General features: G+C 35.4%; 1 protein-coding gene across 1 annotated transcript in view; it reads left to right on the plus strand.

Annotated features, from left to right (window-relative positions):
• SDK1 (sidekick cell adhesion molecule 1) overlaps nucleotides 1-19,726 on the plus strand; it is a 392,668-nt gene that overhangs the window by 41,806 nt on the left and 331,136 nt on the right. The gene's annotated exons all lie outside the window — the stretch shown is intronic.

A 19,726-nucleotide genomic window follows, 5' to 3' on the forward strand; every position in this document is an offset into this window, starting at 1 on the left:
GCAGTATTTAACAAGAAATAAACGTTTTTCGATTATGGCAGTAATTCTAAAAAACAACGACAAAAAAAAACACAGTGACTTAAACTATTTTTTCCTCATGATTTTTATGGAGATTCACAGCAAATGAAACAATTTGAACATCATGAAAGCCATTAGATCAATGGTCTCTAAGCTAACGTATGAACAAAATCTTTTGTCATAATTAAATATTGTTTAGCTGTGATTTAAATGAGCAGTGTTTGACATAACACTGACTACATTGTTAATACCTTTAAAACTAGGGTGCTTTCAGTACCTTAGCCTGCCTATGCCTTCTGTACCTGCATGGCCTAAAAGTCAAATCCAATATTAATTTGAGAGGTAGAAAAGCCCAAATTAAACACTTCCTAGAATTGACATTGATGATATGAATTTTTTAATTTTTTTTCCTGAAGTAACGTTGAATGTTGTATGGAAAGAAATTATCAGGAAGTTGTTATCAAGCTGTGACAAAGGCTGTAAAGGTCATACATGAGAATATGATTATATTTCCTCAAATGAAACAATATACCCTGTGAACACAAAGTATGAAATAATTTTTTTTTCATACGGAGATGTGTTATGATAAAAATTCTGATTTCTAATGGAATCCTAAAGGAATCAGATGTGTTAATTTTTATCTGGTGTTTAAATATAAATTTTAGAAGGTTTGCAATTTAGTTCTACAAATATTCAGTGGATTATGCTGGAATGTTGCAAGAAATGTAAAACAAATCTGACCGATATCTTGGGATCCTGATTTTTCCCAGTAAAAGCTGTGCTTTAGTAAAAAAAAAAAAAATAAATAAAAAAAATAAAAAAAATTCACAATACATGGAGAAGACTTGAGTACATCTATCAGCAATACAGGTTGTGGAAAGGCTTTTACCTTAGAATAAATATGTTTAGGGTACTAATCAATAACTTAGCAGAACTTTCACTTGTAGCATTTGGAATGTTTACGCAAAGCCTAGCTTAGAGTGCCTTGGTGACTGTTTTTAGTTTGCTATGTACTGATGACCCAACTCAATTAGAGCTATTACAGGCAGTACAGAGAGAGAAATTGGGATTCTGTAGCTGAGGACTCCTGCCTGTAAATAATACTCACTGAAGATGCTTTCATAACTAGATCATTTGTGGTTACAGCTTTGAAATAGCAAATTGAATGGTAAAACCCAAAAATAGGACAGAAAAGTGACAGTGTTCATAGGACATCTGGGATTTCTATAGACTCAGAAGGACTATTGCTCAGTTCGTGGTATTATTTAAACTTGTACTTAAGATCAGCTTTGGAATTAATAGAGGAGCTGAAGGTACATAAACCTTCCAAATTAGTCCCTGCTTCTCTTTTCCTTGCCCTTCAGCACTGTTCCTACTGTAGCATCATGGCTGCTTTCCAGTTTCACAGCCCCACGTTTTTGAGGAAGCAAACTGCTATGTGAGAACTTGTGGAGTGCATGTGGGACCCCAGATAGTCCTGTACTGAAGGCTTGTTCCTGGTGTGTGCCCATGACAGTATGTACAACGCAGAGCTTGCGCTGGGACTGTCTAGTGATGCATGTGTCCTAGTGAAATCAACTGGACTTAAACATTTTGTTAAAAGCTTTGTTAAATAGATGGACTTTATAATGTATTGAAGTGCTCAAGTGATCCTGTCTTTTGCATCTGTAAAAATGGGCCTAAAAAGAACTCCTTGGAATTTTATAGTATGTTTTTTGGTGCCTAATTATTTTTTTGCTTTATGCTTTCACAGTGTGGTAAAATCTCATCTGTGACTGGAAGTTGTACATGCAATGATAACATTAGTTAGAGAAATAATGAGGAAAATGGGTCTCCTCGGATACAGAAAGCAAGCTCTGTTTGTATTTATATCCCTCAGTGACTCACTAAACTACTTAAATACTTGTTTTTAGTAAATATATTTTGAATCATTAAAACTATTATTTCTAATGAACAATTTATAAATTCTCTTAATTTTTGTAGAAAACTTAATTGAGTCTAGAACACTGTAGTATAAGTGAGGTAAATTGTGAGCTATTCTTTGCTTGTTTTGTCAAAGAACTAGTGTCTGCTGCTTTGCACCTTTGTGAAGCAGGTGATGAACAGTGCTATTAGGTTGTAGGCTTTTTTTAATGATTCCCCTTGCATATACTTCACATAACTGAAAATAGCCACCTAATACTCAAGTCAGTGGAAAATTCAGTGTTATCCCAGTGCAGCTTCAGTGTAAACTTCAGTACGTACTTAATTATGGAGTCACATAATATTTGCCATCAGATCCATTTGTCAACTCCATTTGCTATCTGAAGTTACAGATGTCAGAAATTTGTACATGTCATCAATTCATTTGTCATAGTTGTTGTATGTTAACATTAAAATCAAGTTAGTTAATGTTGACATCTAAATTGCCATCTTTAGGTTTCAGAGTCAATAACAGATTTCAACTAATTTCATACTGATCTGAGATGTTGTGTCAGAGTGGTGCAGCTATAAGGAAGTCAACACTGGTTTAGGTTTGGTTTGCTTGTTGGTTTTCTTTAAAAAGCAATCATGATGCAATTATAAAACTATAAAACAAAGGTTTCACAAGTGTGACAGTTTATGCTGAAACTAAGGATAAGAAAGCTCTTGAGATTACATACAACATGAAGTGGATTCTGATTTGAAAGAGGGAAAAGTGAAGGGAAAGAAATGAAATAATCATTTTACTTACTGCCGGCTATTGTACACATACTAGATAGTTACTAGCTCCATAGTGAGCATGTGTTCATTTACATAGGTTATGTAAACAAGAAAGCTGAAAGCTACAGTTGCAAGTTTCTTAAATTTTATTAATAATTTTAAGATTGTAACCTGGTCGTTTCTTTTATTGATGTCTCAGTACAAGATATTTCAATTATAATTTAGGGTATCACAAAAACCACTTTGAATAATGTTTTGAACAAAGATTATATTGCTCAAACAAGGAAAAGTAAAGCAAACTTAGTGACTTGTATCCATATAATACTTAATGAGCGTTACTAAATTTCAAAAAATTGGTCTTTACAGTTTGCTTTTTTTCCTGATCTTTATAGTTAAAGTAATAAGTATGAAACTGGAAGAAACGTACTCAAATAGTAAGAGACTGAGAGGTGGTTTTGCAGGGTAAAAAATACATCTATCTCTTTGTCAGTGTTATTACATGAATGGGATCAATAACTGCAGTATCAACAACTGCACATCCAGTAAGTGGTCTGAATTTAACCAATAGCAGTGTCTGAATCCTTTCAATGTTGACATAATTATCACTATTTTTTAAAATCAGAAACAAATGTAAAAGCTATGCTGGAGTTTTAAAAGAAAAAAGTTTAGCATGGCTAACTTGCTAATCTTGTTTTTCAAGTGTAAAAAAAGAAAAGTGCTTTCAGCTTGACTGTTCAAGAAAGTACAGAGAAATCAATAGATTTATTGTACTGTACCTTTCTCAGGAATAATGAGGTCAAGAGTTTGTAGAACAACATGGTTTGGGTTTGTGTTTATATTCTGAATGTAATTCTACCAAAGTAATTATTTATATAATGTTCTTCAGAATTCCTGGAAATAAATGTCTTCTGGGAGTGGTGCTGGTCGGGAACCAAAAAGCTACAAAATGACTGATGTCTGGGAAAACATGATATGCATATGGAAACCTGAAGTTGTTAAAAAATGCATTACACTTTATTTACATTTATGAAATGTAAACATAAACTTACGAAGTTACTGTGAATTTTATCTTCTGCTGGAAGCCCAAATATGCTTTTATCTGATCACTGAGCCCTTGATGCAGTTCACAGAGCACATTCATGCTATTATCCAGTGCTGGATAATTCCTGTATTATAGAAAAGAAGTGTGTGTGTGTGTGGGGGGGCAATTTCAGATATCAATGGTATGGTATAGAGCACTATTTCTGAGTAGCTGGCTCAGCTGCTACTTCATCCAGTTGTCTTGGCTGCTGATGTACCCACAGTGATTTAGAATGGATGTGGGACCCATGTGGGTATAATCCTCTTTGTACCCAAGCCGATCTCGCTGTTGCTCTTCCTTATATACAACGCTTTGTAACTTTTTATGAGTGGTGAAAACAACACAAAAAATGTGTAAAGTGTGGTCTGCAAAGTACTTGCTAATATTAAAGGAGTGCATGCCAATCATCTCATTCCAATTACTTTTTTTTTTTTTATTTCTGTTTCTTAGTGTGTGCGCTACCATTCAAGAGGTTTGTTATTGATCCTGCAGTGTTGTATAGTCTGAGAGAGTTGTCAATAAGGATGGTACTTGGCTTGTTGTTTTTTAATATGTTTTTTTAAATATGCTACAAGTTGTTGTAGTATGGGGCTCTTAAGTAGGAATTCCATTCTATATATCTGGCAAGGCCCGTCTCTGCTAGCAGTGCAGAAGAGTAGATCAGACAGCTGGGAGTAGGGCAGGGTGAACAAATTAAAAATTGCTGCTACATGCAGCTAATCTATAACTTTCTTAAGGAGAACTGTTGTTATGCCTTTATTTTGCTTTAGTCACACTAGTTCCCTCAAACATACCTACATGCCATCTCAACCTCCACAAGCAACTATAAAGAGAGAGAAACAATCCGTGGGTAATCCCAACTTGTGTTCTTAACTGTGCCTTGTTGGTATAGGATTCTGCTGAATACATGCAGCTAACCCTGAGCAAGACAGGCACCCACCATTCCCCAGGCTGTCTGGTAGATCAATGGCAATTAGACGTGCCTTTTTTTATAGAGCAGGACAGCTTCGTTCTACTGCAGTGACATTGCTCCTGCAGTCTCACTGTGGGTATGTTGGTCTCTGTGGAAGCAAATTCATTTTTTTGCACTTCTTTCATCTTCTGTTTTTCTTTTTAGAGGGTAATGTCAGAAAAAAAAATAGAAATGTTAAGCTTCAATTTTGTAAAACAGCTTCCAACAGTTGTTTTAAAAACAAACAAAAACAACAACAACAAAAAACCTCCAGTGTGAACTTGCTGGTTTTCTGGGAGTTTATCAGAAGGCTTGTCTTGCACATGAACTTGGAGAAATATTCTGCTCAGTGACCTGTAAAGAAAAAAAATAATGGTTTTGTACGGATAATGAATGCAAAATATATGATTTTCACATATTCCATAGCAGTGAAGTAGGGCTCATGCAGTGCTGTGGCAGGAGGAGGGGAAGGAGAACATGGACGAGGTACTCGTCAGATAGCCATGTCCAAATGAATTGAATAGGCTATAAAGAAATATTAACATTTGAATGGAGTTATCTAGGAAATACAGTTACCAGACACTAGCTTTTAGCAATTATCAGCCAACAGAGGGAATTCACATGAATTGGCTGTGCCTTAACTTGGGGCAGGGAGGGGGAACCAATATGTCAAAATCCTGTTAAATACTTGACGTTCCAAGGACAAGTACAGTGAAAGAAATAAAATCCATGACAGCGTGCAAGGGAGGACAATACTGCTAATGTACATGTGCAATGTAGAGTTCAGTTTTCCTTTCTGCAAGAACACTAAAATTCTGCATTTTAGTGGGCAGATCAGCGTGGGTTCGTATGGAAAATGTCTGGACGTAGGTGAATTTTCGTTCAGAATTCAGATTCTGTTGGGCTGATTGGAAGAGCCAGGAGGGGCAACAGCAGGTAGAGACAAGAACTTCACATTGCACAGCCCTGAGCCCTCTTGCAGAAAAAATAGTTTGGGCATAGATTCCCCATGTCATGTTGTCCCGTCTTCACTGTTGTAGAATAGAGAGATCTATCATCTGGTGAGGGAAATTAAAGGTGAAAAAGGTAAAATAAAGTGTTGCATGCCTTCCTGTTTCTTCGTACTGTGTTAGGAGAATGTTAGCTTATATCTAATTAGAAGTTAACATAGCAATAATTTTGTAAGGCAAGTGTGTGCTTGCAATGAGCTGATATCGCAGGAAGGAAATGACAAGTGCAGGAGAGCATAAATCAACCTATAGTTGAAATCTGTCTCATCTTTCAAAACCGTACAAATGCTCTTTAAGAATTTTAACTCTAAAGCAGTTCTTCGGTTTTCAGGTTTTCTGAGGATATTTGTGGCTTTGGAAGCCATGAATTGGCTCAAAAGTCATTCAAGATCTTTAAATTTGTGAAAGGTAGGAACTTAATGATATTACATGCAGTTGATCTGCTTAAAGTAGAGGATTAGTAGTTGACTGAAGTCAGTTGAGCAATTGCTCTGCAATGATTGAGTGAACAGAGGAGACCTGGCACGTTCATAACAGAAAAGGCAACAGTAATGGAAAAAATGTCTTTATTCAATTTGAAGTTTTAAGTGATACTCATAGTAGTATTTTTTATAAATTGTTTCTGTATGAAGTCTGTGACTTTTTAACTCTGAGGAGGTACATTGAGATGACTTTCTGAACTTAATTTTAATCAAAAAGAACTAAAAGTGGCTAGCTAGGCCAGTATTAACTTTTTTTGCTTGAGTTGCCAGGATGGGGGTGCTAAAGGGCATCACAGTGCAGATGGTTTCAATACCTTTGTGATCTTCTCAGGTTTTAATTTGGATCTCATTAGTTCCTGTTAAGGCATTTTTTGGATGCAGCTTAAATCCTTTGTTCCTAGAAGAACACAGGAACTGTTCGCTATTTTAGTGCATTTCAGTTTTATTACAAGTCTTGACAACCCGGTATCTATCTTGTACTGGCTTAGGCTTGTTTAAAATTATAGGTCTACTTGATTTGAGAGTACATTTTATCTTTTACACTACTAATTATGTGGGATGAGAATGTGTAAGGTTGGAGTACCTTTACAGTTAATGTTACAATATCTTTTCTTCATCTCCTATGAAGAAGTTCATGCCATTCCTTTGGCTTAAAAGCAATTGCAATGAGAAAGGTGAGTTTCTAGAAGAACTTGTCAAGATTAACTATACTAAACACTTTGTTTTCTTACTCATGTACTGTTGTTTTATAATCCTAATTGGAGAAACTAGACTGAGGTCATTTGGTAAAAATAGTGGTTTTCTTTTATGTTTTTCCACTTGGTTTTATATTCACTAATGAACTCTTCAAATAAGTTGATAAGATCCTAAAGCCTGGAAGGCATTTAGCACTCCCACCCCACTCCACCATTCTTTTTTTTATTTTTTTATTTTATTTTATTTTATTTTTTTATTTTTAGATCTGTGCTAAATTAGTAAGTGTGTTGTTCGGTGCCAGAAAACAGAAACTTTTTTTTCCAAACATGTGGAAGAACTACAGTTCTGGCTGACTTTTTTGCAATGCGGCTTCATCTGATTTTTTTACCTGAAACTAGCAGAAGGTTCTCCATGCAAATTATGTTTGGCACAGATTTAGGGTTATGGATGCCAAGATTACTGATGAAGCGGATGGAGAGCTACTTTTATGCCATCATTACACAGAACTGTGCATTAATGTTAATGGTAGTCTACTGCAAATGCTTCTGAGGACATGGGTTGAATTTCACTTAAAAATGATATCCTGCTCAAGTTGAAAAAAGCAATATGCCTGTGAAAATATCTTAGGAAAACTCATCGTTTGAGAATCATTATTGCTGTGTGTTACAGCAATGATTGTTTTTTTTGATTTGGGTCTTATGTTTGTTTTGAGCCTACAAGAAAACCTAAAAACTTTTTTCCTCTAAAATATTACTTATTTTTCTTTAAGGAAGAAAACTAGGTTGGACCCCAAGGTCCCACTTAATATTAATATAAATGGTAAAGCCAGTTTAAAATAAATGAATTGTTTTTCTCATTGTTACTGGGCCATCACACCATAATCCGAACAACCATGCTGTAAAAGAAAATTATTGCTTAAAATAATTCCTGTCTCTGTTCAGAAGGAAGACATGGGTAATTCTATTACTTAGCAATCACAGGTAAATCCCTTTTTGTTTATAAGCGTGAGCTAACCTTCAGTGGACTGTGAAAGTAATAAACTGATGGGGGGGGGGGGAGTGTTTTGACTAGAATTAGAGATTAATGATGGAAGTGAAAATCAACTCTGGATTCTCAGTTTTATGTCTCCAGTTGGACTCTCAATCTCTAGTCTTCTGCACCATTCTGCTAGTACGATGCACATTACCAGCAGGATTAATAGAGAAAGGTATGATAACTTTCAGTTTTCACTGACTATGTGCTAGCACGGTTTACTTTTATATAGGAAGCTCACACTTAGTGTTGCACAGTGTATTTTAGGTGAATTTTTGGTTGGTTGGATGGCTTACTCACCGTATTGGAAAAGCATTGCCAGGAACGATGAAAATGTCATGTAGGTTGTTCTAGAAATCATGTTAGAGGTTGCCATTATGACTAAGAGCATGAAATACGGGCATTTCCAAGTATTCCTGTATATAATGCTAGTGAATTCTACCAAGTAATTAGATTCCCTGGAGTATTCTCAAGCACACGCAAATTTCGGCTTGTGTGGTGTGTCACCGTGCTTGGGTGTAGGCTTCTCCCCTGCAGCCTGCCAGCCTTGCTTCTCCCAGCTGTTAAACCAAAATGTCATGCAGCTGAACATACCTTGTTGGGCACAGGAACTGTTACATAGATAAAAAATTTAAGACAGGGGATGACTGATTTTTTTTTTTTCTGCTATGAAAGTGTCAGAAAGGTAATGATGGCTGACTTGTGAGATAAATGAAGGTGATAGTCAAGTGCAGATAAACAGGCATACTATAGAAATCTCTAGAAAATCAGTTTTCTATATAATTATGAATTGATCTCAAGTGGTCTGTGCACTTGTAGTACTTGTTAAGGAAAAATGTAAGGTAATTCTTTGTCCTCAGATTCTGTTTAGAGGGGTGTTAGAACTTGGTCATGGAAGTTAACTTTTTTTTTTTCTATTTAACTTTCCATTGAATTTCATTATGGTTGCATGATTTGCTGCTTAAAGCATTGAATTAGAGCCTAGATGGGAATAAATAGCAACAACCTGAAATGGTTCATTTCTCTTCAAAATAAAGGAAGCTTGAAATAATGATAGGAGGACTCTTATTGATTGCTCTGAGTTGTGTAGCTGCCTAAAATCTCAGAATCAGTATAAAAACTTGTTGGTGTAAATACCACCTGCATCCTGGCAGCTTTCATGCAGGCTGTGTGTGGCAGCTAAGGAAAATCATGTGTAAAGTGAAAAACAATGTTTTTGAAGTCTAGCGTGCTGCATCTGACAGCTGCTTCAGCACCGTCTCCAGAATGCTGTAACTTGTGGCTGAGCCTGTGTGCTGGCCAGAAGACTCTTACTGGGTCCCACGCCAATGTTCCAGTTTGCTGGATACCCCTGGGACCAGAGAACCTGACCAGTTCTGTTTAATATGCCAAAACGTTTAAAAAACAACAGCAGAAAATCCCCTGACAGTTGCTGTTGTCCTCGTGGACTGATGTATTTTTTATGGTCTCTAACAATCTCATGAAAAGATGAAATTACTTAAGCTCTGTGCTGTCATATGGATCAAACACCCTCCTTTTCCAGGCAAATGAAACAGCTGTCTGTAGCCTCCTTGGGAAGCTTAGTTCTTGGGGTACTTCAGACATGCCACATACCCAGTAAAAAAACATCATCCTGAGGAAACTGACAGTGCTGATGTATGATCTTTGATCCTTTTTCTCTAACCACTACAAGATGTTCTGTTAAAGCATATGTTTATTTTTTGCAGAGCCAGGTGTTCCACATGCCATTGCTACTTCTTTTTTTTTTCTTTTTTTTTTTTTTTCTGGTTATATTCCAGAGATAATGCATCCATTTCTTAAAAATAGGATGCTTCTAATCTCCTCTCTATGGTTTTAAGCTTGTTTGTTTGTTTGTTTGTTTTTTCTCAAAGCATCTTTCATACTCCTCTCTTCATATCCTCTTTCTTTCTGGAAAATGGGATACTTCAGGAAATTTGTGTTTGGGTTAGACCATAGCAGAGGAGATGGTTAAGTTCAGATAAAAGGCATACTGGCAGATGGTCTGGCAGTGCTATAACTCATTGTCACTTCATTTACACAAAGAATGCTTGTTTGAGACTCTACTTAACAGAATAAAAATTGAAAAAGGAAGTTGCCTAATACCTTCCTGCCTTCCAAGCAGTGTGCAATACTCATCTCTTCTCTGATGAAGTTTTTGTCTCTTTTGTAGAAAGAAACTCCCTTCTCAAGTCTTGGTTTGCTTTTGCCACAAATGCTCCTGGCAGTTTGCAATCTCTGCCTCACTTTGAATTCCAGCCAACATTCCTTAATGTTTCAGTGTTACTTGCTTTCTTGCAAATTTGAAAGATAAATGTATCAGACCTGTAACTTTTTTCCACTTCAGTCCTATTTCCATGATGCTTTTAATATTTCCATTTTGTTTGTGGAAATTGGTTTTGCAATTGGTTGTTCATAAATTACAATGAATTCTGGGGTGTAAGATGACTGAGAAAAGTAATGACAGTAACTTACTCAACTTTTTTTCTTTTTAGATCCATGTTTTTGCTGGAACTTTAACAGATGCCATACTGAGATCAGATGTATTTCTTTGATTTCTAGTAAGAAAATGTATCTAGACAGATAGAAAAAATTCCTTTCCTTTTTTTCCTAAAGCCTAGGGTAAGAGGAAAATTCCAATGGCACAGGTGAGATGCTTAAAACTAGAAACACAGAAATCCCATTTCTTCTTTGTTTAAACTGTATTTTCCATAGTTCTGTGAATTTTCAGTGTTGGAAATATATAAAGAAAACAGTTCAACTGGCAAGAAATTTCACTTCCATTTTTGCAAGGAAATGAAAACTGAGTTTAAATTCACATCTAATGAGTTACTAATGCACTATTGTTTACGCAATTGTACAAGTTTAGGTGAGAGATTATTACAGGCAAAACAAAAAAAGTCCTTTGTAGAACTTGCATTTATTTTAAAATAATGCTTGTTTAATGTCGTCAGCATAGGCTGGAAGGTAGTCAAAAGAACGGTGGTGTGCTTCCTTTCCTTGACTAACTTTGTTGCAGTTAATGCAACTAGTCTTACCTCACATAAGATACTTGTTTTGAAGGTTATTAAATTTGTTATTGGTAGGACCTGACAGTGTATGTTTGTTTGAAATAATAATCAGTTTTCATGCCTCAAGACTATGGCATGGTTTTGGCATCATTGAACCTGCAATGGTTTAAATCAGCATGCTTTTACTTTCATGTTAGCGTTTATCAAGTAATTTTGTATTTGTTTATAAGGAAAACCTTTCTGCTTTTAGTGAAAAACTTTTGCCTTTAGAGAAAATACTCTGAATACCATTTGAGGTTTTATATCTTGTTTTATATTACAGTGATTTAATTTAGAAATGAATTTGTTTTTGTGTGTGGGCAACTCCTATATACAGGATTATCTATATTGTATTTTCTGTTTTTTATTGTGTGTGTGTGGTGTTCTTTTTTGTTTTGTTTTGTTTTTTTCAATGGTTGCTTTCATAGAATGTCTAAAACCTGACTATTGGCAGATGTTATTGTGATGACTACTTTAAAATTTAGCGGTTAGTGGTGTTCAAATGTTTTGGGGGATGTGGCTTTCAGAAAGTTAGTAGGAACTCTTAAGTGAATTGATAACTAAGCTTTGTTCTCAAAGTCTAAGGTAACACAGTCAGTGCCATAACTGAGTTACGGTTGATCAACATGACAATGTGCTGCCCTGGTTAATGCCAGGTGTGGTGCACCTTGTGTTCGCCTTGGTGTTGTAACTTCCCTACAATCTCACAGTACCAGCGCTGTATCACTTCCATTTGCACCCATTTAGGCTAGCTTAGAATTATATTCAAGATTTACCCAGAAGGCTGTATTATTTGGTGACTTATTAACATTGGGAGAGAGATATAAGCTATCTACTTTCTGTTGTGGGTTAGCATTGCACATGATTCCAGGTTTTCAGCAACAAATTCACAGACTAGCGTTTTGGTTTTTATCTTGGAATTCTTCAGTGCTGTTTATGGCACTGATATTCAGAAAGTCTCTTGATATTTGAAGATGTGACTTTTATACATAATCAAATAAAAATTGGCTTCTAAAATTCCTATCAGAGAAGAAGTAGAGTAGAACTGACCTATTTATATTTAATCATAATAATCTAAAAGATCAGCTGAGTAATATTGCTTTAAATTACTGTTGTGGCATGTGCTGAGTGTTCTGAATACAAACAGGGGCTTGAGGGGCAGTCGGAATACCAGGTGTTTGTCAGCAAGGCTTTCTGCAGCTTACAGCCTGCTGTTTAGGAACGGGTGGCTCTCAGTTGTCAATGATGGCTGTGTACAGCAGCATCGTGAACTGCTGAATGATTTCTGTCGGTCACCTTTCTTGTTGTGTCCCCAGTCCGGTTCACGCCTTTCCTGCCTCAGAAGTGTGCTGTACAATCCGCTCCTGAGGAAACAACCACCACTGCCTGAGGAAGAATATAAAAATACTGTACTGCCTCTAGCCTCTTTCTTTAGCCTTAGTTACAGAAATGTACCTCTGTGTGCTGAAGGAAACTTTTTAGCTTATTAGTAAGCTTATGTTGTTTATTCGCAAAATTTAAGGCCTTTGATTTTGAACATATTGAGTCACTTATAATGGTTATCATGTCTAATCCCTCTCTAGCACTTCACAGAAGTTTTTGAATGTTCACCATGTTAATCCACTGCAAATGTATGCATGTGGTAGCAAACACTGTGGCTTCTGAAGAAGAATGTTATTGCCTGCTGAGTAAAAGAGGAACAAAGTTGAAAATTTTGAATTCAAATATTTTTTGTTATTAGTGTACTTAATCCCTTACTAAATTCCCCATTTTAGAAGAAAAATTATCCCTACAGGATCACCATTTGAGACAGTACATCTGAGATGTATATCAGAGGTATAACGCTTCTGAGATTTACTTCCAAATTACTGAACAAGAAGTTACTGTGATCGATACAAAAATTTTTAGTATGCTGTTCACAGAAGAACTCCGTGGATGTAATGATGATAGTCAAGATTGACGCAGTTGTTCGTGGTACAGCAGAACATGATTAAACCATCGGGTCTAGGAAGTTAGGACCTCTTTTCATCTCCTCCTCCAAGCTACATGAAGCTACCTCAAGATATTTTTCTGTTACAGAATCATTTGGTTTTTCAACCTAGAGCCAAGAACAAAGTGGTAAATAAGATTTCATTAGCCCAAATTTCAACCCAAATACAATTTTATTTAAAAAATAAATTAAAAAAAAAAAGTATGCTGCACATTCCTGGAAGTGATATAATACCTAATAAATATTTCATAATCTCAGTGTTCAGAAATATCCTGATACCATAACCGTATGTCTGTGGGCAGAGGATTATGTTTATAACAAGTCTAGAAGTTCAGATACAATTTGATTTGATCTTTAAGATCTGATTTTGGATGGAAAAACTTCATAGTCATCAGCAAGATAGGAAAACAGTTGAGAGTGCAGAATTATACCCTTCTGAAACAGATATATTGTGAAGCAGCACATCTATTGAATCTTGTTCATGGATTAGCTGAAAAAACAGTGGAGTAGTATGGGAATGTAGAAGTCAAAATTGCCCTAATAATTCATGATGCAGCAATAACAGCAAACATAGGTATGTAAATGAGAATAGGCCAAGTTCCTGAGATTGTGTGAGTTGTGGTATACATTATTAAGGCAGAAAAGAATAGAAATAGGAAAGGCAAATACAAATGTACATTTTTGGCTCGTGTTAATATATCAAAACAACTTCGACTTACTTTGTGGAGGTTATTTTTGTGCTTACAAGGCTACAAAGATTTATTTTTGAAATGAAAGCTTTAGAATCTGTAGAAAATACTTCATCTTTCAAACTGTAATTTTGGGGTCAAGTCATGAATTTGGGGCATGAAAATACTTGCTAGCAGGTGTAATTCTCATACAAGCAATCGTACTTTAATTCTGCTCTGACTATCGCTGTCATTCATAGAATTGATGTACGTTTCTACCTTGTCAAAAATAGATGTGAATAGTTTCACTTTTTTTGTCTGGGAATAGCTGATCTGGTTTTCTGAAAATAATGCTGATTGTTGTTAATCAACTTGTCAGAACTGAATAGTTTTCATCTTTATCAAAGTGAACAAAATTGGGACACTAAATAAGTCTGTGCAGAACTAGGACACTCTGTTTGGAGACATAGCTCCAGACACTGTAGAGGATTTTTTTGACAGATAAGCTGTGTGCTTAAAGAGATAAATGTTAATCTAATGCATTGGAAAACAGACAGATTACAGTGTACAGTGATGCATTCAAATAGCAAGACTAAGTTCTATCTACCAGCTGAGTCTGTTTCCTAAAACTCTCCAAACTTACTGTGAAAACCATGGATGCAGCTGGTAAAGTATATCTGACTTGTGATGTGTGAGCCAAACATTGGTAGAGTAACAGCTGAACTAACATTTTAATATGGAAAACTGGATAGTTTTTTTTTTATTATTTTTTTAATTGGATTGAAAGGGGAGTTGAAAGAAGAGGAACATAGCACCTCTGTTACCTCCGTTTTTAGCCAGGCTTCTGTGCCAATTTTTTCTCTTCAGGTTTCTAGAATAAATACTGTCTATCCTTAGTATGACCAAAATACAGATGCTTGATAAAATGGCACAAGCTGATGGGTTGTATCCCACTCAGGTTGTGATTTTTTCAATAAAAGGTTCATGCTGGTGCAGATTTTAAGTACCATGCAGATGCAAACTCAAACTTTTTAAATTGTAGTTTAATACTATATTGCCTCAGGTGTGTGTGATAGGACATATTAAAGAATGGTAGCAATTCAAAGAGAGAATTGTAGAAGCTTCAAGGTGTGAGAGCTGTTCTTGTCATAATAATATGTTCTTTTATGGTTAAATCCAAGATAAGGAACAGCAAGAATTAACTCATTTAGTCAAGTTATCAGGTTCTCTGGAATTATGCTTAAATATTCGTAACTGATTATAGGTTTGGAGATGACTTTTCTATATGAGTTTTGTAGCTCCTAATACAAAATAAAACACATGTGCCCCTGCCTAAAATAAACTATTTAATGTGGAACTAGCAGGTGGATGGAGAAGGAATTGGCTCTCCCAAAGCAAGAATAAACAATACCAAAATAATCACCTTCATTTAACCTTTGGAAGCAAGACACATATTTTGTTAATATTAAGTGTGTGACCACATGCCTAGGAGAATAGGTTCTTGTCCTTATACTCTGGGTCAGGAATTTGTGTGGATCATGGTAGTAAAGCAAACGAGTGTCTTAGTGTAGGAGTGACTGTACCTGAGCTGATGAGGCCTGCTGAATGTCTGCACACCTGAACCTCGTTGTGAACTGGCTCATGTTCAGCTCAGAACACAGGAGGAACAAGGGGGTAAATGTCTATGCATACTGAGATGCCTGCTGGAGTCATTTTAATGTTCTGTCCTGCTGCTGCATGTAATTGATATGGTCGCTGGTTTGGTCCTGTTCTAAAGTGGATCCATCGATCTGGAAAAATAGAAGTCTGTTGTGAATAGTAACCTCTGAGCTTAGTTGGAGATGTTTCTCTAATACCAGAGCATTTCATGATCTTGTGAAGATTCCTTGTTACTGCACAGGAACGAGTCAGAGAAGTCATTCCAGCACCCGCCAGCAGCAATACCCGTGGGAGAGGTGTTCTGCCTTTTGGCTTGTACCTGAGGTTGTGATAAGAATCCATATGTTTTTGTCTTTAATTGTGCTGATTCAACGAGAAATTCAATAGCCATCTTACTTATGTTCAGCTAAAGAGGAAGAAAATGTCAACACCAGAGAAAAAAAAATTGAAATGAGAACATGACCTAATCTAGCATCTTAAAGGGACACTGTCATCCTTTCTGGAATAATTTATGAACACGTAGAAACACAAAATACAGAATTCTTTTTTTTTTCTCTAAAATGCTGTGCTGTTCAAAGAAAGATATAACCAGGAGTAGGATGTCTTAAATTTTGACTGTGCAGCATCTTAGAAGCAAACATTGTGGAGATAAATGATAATGTGCATATAAATAAGCATGTCTAAATTTAACACTGAAAAAAAAATACAGTTGCCCGTGTAAGGGATGGGATTTTTTTTTAAAGATGCTGTACAGTGAAAATTCACCTTGACTGCAGTGCCAATCTGAAATCACAGACATCATTGCTTTGGCATCTCTTCAGCTTATGTACATGCTTCAAGATGATCACTTTCAAATAATCAAAATACTTGCATAACTATTTGGAAGACTAGAGGTATATTTGGATGTAGTTGCTTGAATTTGGGAACAAATGCTTGAAAATTCTGGCTCAGTTCTTGTCAACAATGAAGTAAGTACAAGCTACAAATGCTAGTTTGCTTTTAAGTAACGAAGCGTTTAACACCAGCATAGCCTTGTATTAAGGTTTTATTTTCATTTTAACTTTGTGTGATTTAAATAGTAAGTCAAGTTGGAAAATTTGTCAGATGCAATGTTATTCTTTAAATTACTGTGAATCTTTAGAACTTAAAAGAACCTTGGAATGGTAAAGGCTTCTCCAAGTAGCCTGTGGTTCTGTTGGTAGTGTAAAAAGGTGTGCAAAAAAAAGTTCTTTCTCTTGAAAGACTCTCATTAGCATTTATGAAATAAAGCGGAGGGGGATACTTGAGTGCCACTCCTCTACAAAATCTTTCTGCAAAATCTACGAAAATTCAGTGAGCATTTTGAATTTGTATTTTGGTAGTTTTCTCTTTCTATCTGTAAATGCTCATTTGTGAAGCATGTCAAATATTTTGAACATTATTGCTGAGAGATTTTCTTAACAGCAGATAAAGACATCTCTATAGCCACCAGCAGCCTTTCGTCTTACTACATAAATCAGGGAAACAGGTGATACACTAAGCAAATTTAAAAGATGAGGGAAACTTCATATGTCGTTCTAATTTGATCTTTGGCAAATGAAGTATCAAGTAAAACATACTGATACTGCTTCATGCAAGTACCTTGGAAAAGTGGTTTAGACTTAGAAATATTAGTTTCTGTCACAAATTATATTTATTTCTCCTGCAGGTAGAGCTCAGAGTACCAACATTATTCTGATAAAAGTTGAAATTACTCCTATGGTGACAGCAAGTGACAGACTTCATGATACTGCCTTTTTTTAAAAAGATTTAAAGTTTCCATTTTAATATTGTATAGAATAGGCTTTTAAAAAGTGACAATGTTTTGGTTCTTTGCTTGAAGTAATTTTCAGCTGAAAGTTTGACTATAGCTTGTAGGTTCAAAAATGATTTTCCCTAATATAGTGGAAGAAACCAGCATGGCACAAATGCTCTTTAGGCTATTGTTGCTTTCTTCGGTTCTTCAGAATTATACTTCCCTGTCAGAGGAGTAAATTTCAGAAGTGAAAAGAGACACCAGTCCTCTGACAATTTTTTTTAATAAAGGATTCCTGAAACAAAGTTTTAGTTTAAGACAATGCGTTTATCTATTTTTTGAGCAAGTGTGATAGATTACTGTTTTCACAAGATGTTGTACTTCAATTATGTTGTATAAAGAGTATTAGTACTTAGTCCAGACGTTTATTCCTGAACAAAAAAGCTTGTTAGGTTTTATTGCCAAAAAGATTGATGGTTACTGACCTCACCTAAACTCTGGCAGATAGCATCTGGGGAATGATTATTTGGACCTGTGGAGCTGTCCTAGGCTGGAAAAGCTTATCTTAGAATACATTATTTTAAATTTATTTTCACTTTTGAATGAGAATTAATATAGTGGGTATATTTCCATTTTACTGTTGATATATTGGGTAGAACTCAAATATTATTTCTTATCTTGAGTAATATTTTGTAACCATTCAGATGTAGTATTCTAATGGCCTGCTGACCCTCCTTGCTGAGAAACAGAGACTGAGAAATGTTTTCAGGCTGTTTTTCATTAAGTGACTGTAGATTTATTTAAATTGACTGAAAGCCATCTCTAATTACAGGTAATCATAAAGCAAATTATGATCAGGAAAAGGTAGGGTTTAGTTGAGTTATCAATCATTCTTTTTTAGTGCATTCTAATTAGATCACCAACTGGTCTTACAGAAAGAGTACTTTGTAATAGGAATGAATATCTATAAAAACTACATGTGTTTATATCTGGACTTCTGTTCTTGTATACAAAGATGACTATATAATTTGTTTCTCATTAAAGGCAAGTTTAAATGTGAGTCAATTTTAAAAGTATTCTGAAGTCTAACTAGTTTTTCCAAAAATAGACCTCTAAATACAAGCCTTCTCCTGACATACCTAGGGGATTCTATGCAACCCACAGTCTTTAGAAAGCCACACAGTGCAGTTACCATGCTATTTCAACAAAACGATGCAAAAATTGAGTATCCAGACCAAAATTTAATTACCCTCCAACTTCTTGTGTTCCTGATCTTCACAGGGATCACTGTAAATGAAAAAACACCAAATGTTTAACATTAATTGTACTTCCTAATCTCAAAGGAATTTGGAAGCCTGTGTGGCATGTCTCATGTTTTTTGAAGATGGCTATTTGTGGACAATGGGTGTGACACTTGGAATATGTAACTATGGTCTGCCACGATGAGGAATTTGATTTGTATTTTGGTAGTTTCTACATTCTTGCAGCTGTCATTCAGGCTTTTAGTCATTAGATCAAATTAAAAAAAAAAATCCCTCACGGAATTGGAAACAAGCAAACAAAAAAACCCCACAAACCACCGAACTTGTTAAAATGTCCACGTTAATGTTTTGTGACTTAAAGAGATTGTGGGTGGTAATTGATTGTACTGCATGGCACAAAACTTTGTGGCAAATATTGTTTTGAATAGAGCTTTCTATTAGAAAGGGACTGTTCTGGTTGTAATTATCAAGCTAAAAATCAATATCACTTTCCCAAACTGGTACTTTATATGTAAGGATATTCTTAAATACAATAGCATAATCAATAAATAACCAGACATTTTCCATTTCCAGTAATTAACTCTATCCAGTAGTTTTTCAAGGGACCTTCTACTTTCCATATTATTAATGAGTTCCACTTCTGCCCATGGAATGGAGCCAAACGATGTGGACAAAATCACATCTGAGTCTTGAATGTGATTAGTCTTCCACTGCTGCTTGCTCTTATTTCCTTTAGTAGGAAAAATACATGTAACATTAGTGAAATTGAATAGTTAGTTTTTTTTCTGCTTTTCACAAAGATAATTGGCAAATACATTTTTGGATGAGAGCTGAAGAACCTTTTGCAGTTTAAGAGAAAGCTATGTTTACTAACAATCCCATTGAAGATCAAATTTTTTTAACCTTTGTTGCTGCTGAAAGTGCAAAAAAAAAAAAAAACCAACAAACAAACTTTGTGCATTTCATATGTATTAGGTAAATAAATTTTGAAGCATAAATTTAACTGCTGTTATGGAAGTGACTGTTCAAAAGGTTAAGGCATAGCTTTATGATGGAGAAGTCAATGCAGCTAATTTCCCTGTGTCAGCAGATCTCGTTTTTTTTCAGGAATTTTGTGACTATTGCAGCTAGTGCTTCTGGCATGATCTAAAAATCTAAAATCTTTTTTAAGGTAAATGCTATTAAGTAGTTGAAGAGGGCAATTATGTCCACTCTGAAAAGTCCTGAAGTTCACTTTCTGATAAGTTCATCAGTGTGATGGTTTCAAAGCTAAATGAAGAACTTGTCTTCATTTTAGCTTTTAAGAAAAGGATGCTTCAATGCTAGCAATGTTCTTTTCTTTTTTAAGCAAT

Source organism: Anas acuta, chromosome 15, assembly GCF_963932015.1.
Source record: "Anas acuta chromosome 15, bAnaAcu1.1, whole genome shotgun sequence".
Classification (NCBI taxonomy): Eukaryota; Metazoa; Chordata; class Aves; order Anseriformes; family Anatidae; genus Anas; species Anas acuta.